This window comes from Tupaia chinensis, unplaced genomic scaffold, assembly GCF_000334495.1.
Source record: "Tupaia chinensis unplaced genomic scaffold, TupChi_1.0 Scaffold000170_1, whole genome shotgun sequence".
Taxonomy (NCBI): Eukaryota; Metazoa; Chordata; class Mammalia; order Scandentia; family Tupaiidae; genus Tupaia; species Tupaia belangeri.
This window is the reverse complement of record NW_006159645.1, coordinates 1,051,669-1,054,214: the sequence shown is the minus strand read 5'-3', so window position 1 is coordinate 1,054,214 and position 2,546 is coordinate 1,051,669. Positions and strand designations below refer to the sequence as shown.

The window sequence follows — 2,546 nt, the reverse complement described above, 5'->3', positions numbered from 1 at the left end:
GAATGGCCACACCACAATCCCTTCTCCTCCATTCTCCTCTCGGGATCTTGGGCACGCATGCACATGCGCCCAACATAAGTTTAAGCCGCCGGGCCCAGGACCAGAACCACAGTCGACTACATGGAAGTCCAGCGACATAGCCATTATGCTAACTGCTGGTCCCTTCACAGCAACTTCAAGAGCTCAGTACACAATGATTTATTTTCCTGTTGAAGAATATACTAATGCTATTTCATTGACCTATTGAACTTTTTTTTCCTAACATATGACATTTCGGTCAAGGTACAGTACCATGATTTCAGTAGTCATTTGCTTCTTTCTAGAAAGTCAGACTTTATTGATAGGGGTGGTTATGGTTATGGAAGTTTACATGAAAGATTAATAGGCTGTTACACTATCATTTCTGTTCTATAAGTAAATTGCAACATGGACCGGGTTTGCAAGTATAATGATTTTCACTTAGGTGTTAAATCCATTCATTCTGCCTCAAAAATATATAGTGAGCATTTCCTTTATGTTAGGCCCTGTGCCAAGTGCTAGGGAAATTCAGAAATGTTGGCTTCTAATTATCCTCATTCATCCATTCATCTATCCATTGATCAAACTTTTTTTTTAAGAGAGATTTTGCCATATGGCATGTGCACTGGCCGGAGAAACACAGAGAAAGAAAGCAAGAAATTACCCCCTGGGGAGATGGCCACACTGCAGTCGCTCATCCTCTATTCTTCTCTCAGAATTTTGGGCATACATGCACATGTGCCCTGCCTGAGTTTGAAGCCGCCAGGTCCAGGATTCAAACCACCATCAACTGAGTGGGAGTCAAAAAAAAGAAACCATTACGCCATCTGCTGGTCTCTCGAACTCTTACTAAATGGCCACAAGTCAGGCCCTGAGATGTAAAGGAAAGTAGTAAAAAAATTCTCTTCTTCTGGCGTGAGGCAGGTAGGGGGAGGGAGTGTGGGGGCCCACGCAACACAAGTAAAGGAAGACAAGTAAATCACCCAGTACTATAACCCATAGATTATTCAGAGTGCATAACAGAGCCTGGAATTAGTTCTACTAGAGGAGGTGGGAAAAGGGAAGGACTTCCCAGAGACCATGATAGAAATGAGCCGGGGAAGATGGGTGGAGTTTTCCTGAGGGAAGGAGGCCATTGCAGGTAGAGAGAATGGCGTGACTACCGCAGTGAAGCTTCAGTCCATCCAGACCTGGTTTCAAGGGCATCCAGACCTCATCCATTGTAGGGACTGTGGAAGCGAGTCTCCTCTTCTCTGGACTCTGGTAAAAGGTTCAGAAAAGATGGCTTGCCCTAAATTCTCAGCATCCTTCCTTTGTTCAACAAGGTCGCACCACAGTGGACATTAAACAATAGTTTAAACAATACTATAATTTGCATCTAAAACTTTCAGTTACATTCTCATTTTTAGGCTGATTTCTTTTAGGTCTCAAAACCAAAAACCTGTGCTGGCTTTGGTGGTCTGGCTTTGGTGGTAGCCATGATATTTAGCAGCTTGCTGCTAACATTGAGGGTGCTGTTGACCCAGCACCCTCCATGTAAATGGTTGGGAGCTGCTAACGCTGAATATCATTAAGAAGTACCACTAATAAGATCAGTCTATGAGCATGTGTGACATGTCTAGAGCAATAGGCAGTATAAACAGTGTAGCTATAACTAGAATTGTGCAGTGCTATGTAGTGTTATATAACAGATTGTTTCTTCCAACTTTTTTATGTCACTCATGTGCATAAGAAAGAGAGAGAGAGAGAGAGAGAAGCATCCTCCACGGGGCTTAATCACCCCTCGACCCCATTCCTTCAGCGCTCCAGCCCTCCAGCCCTCTAAGATCCCAGGCATGTGCACACCTGGAGTGTTTCCAGGTTGATCAGAGCAGGGACTTGAACCATGGTCAGCATGTGGCTTTCAGCTCTGCAGTCCAGTGTGCCACAGAGCCTGGGCCATCATCCTTTGTTTTCTAGCCTGCCCAAATTTTCTCCTGTTGGCATATTGATACTTTAATCAATAAAGTTTAAAAAAATAAAAATAGAAGAAAAAGGATCAGATGGCAGTGCAGTGGTAAAACATGACACTCTGCAAGTCTATCCCAAATGCGTTGGTGTCCGAAGGCCCTCCTCCCCCGACACACACACACACACACACACACACACACACCTGAGTATACCTGGCATTCACATGTCCATGATCTGGGACTGGCTGAGGCTAGAGGTGGATCACAGTGTCAAGATCCTGTTGGGGGTGCTGTCTCATTCTCTTTATCCCTTGGTCTCTCTCACTCATATAAGAAATAAATAAGCTTTATTTTTAAGAAGGAAGAAATAGCATTGCATTTACCTATTAATACAGTTGGTAAGTACGGCACTCTTGAAGCCTCACTGAGTGATTTCTTAATTGAGTGATTTCTTATACTCATCTATAAGCTGTCCTTGAATAGAACACTTTATTTACTGGTCGGAAAAGAAGCTGAAGCGGCTAAGACACTACCCAGTTCTTTTTTTTTTTTTTTTTTTTTTTTTTTTTGGAGGGTTTT

General features: G+C 43.2%; 1 protein-coding gene across 2 annotated transcripts in view; it reads left to right on the top strand.

Moving 5' to 3' along the window:
- FKBP14 (FKBP prolyl isomerase 14) overlaps positions 1-2,546 on the top strand; it is a 16,914-nt gene that overhangs the window by 2,251 nt on the left and 12,117 nt on the right. The gene's annotated exons all lie outside the window — the stretch shown is intronic.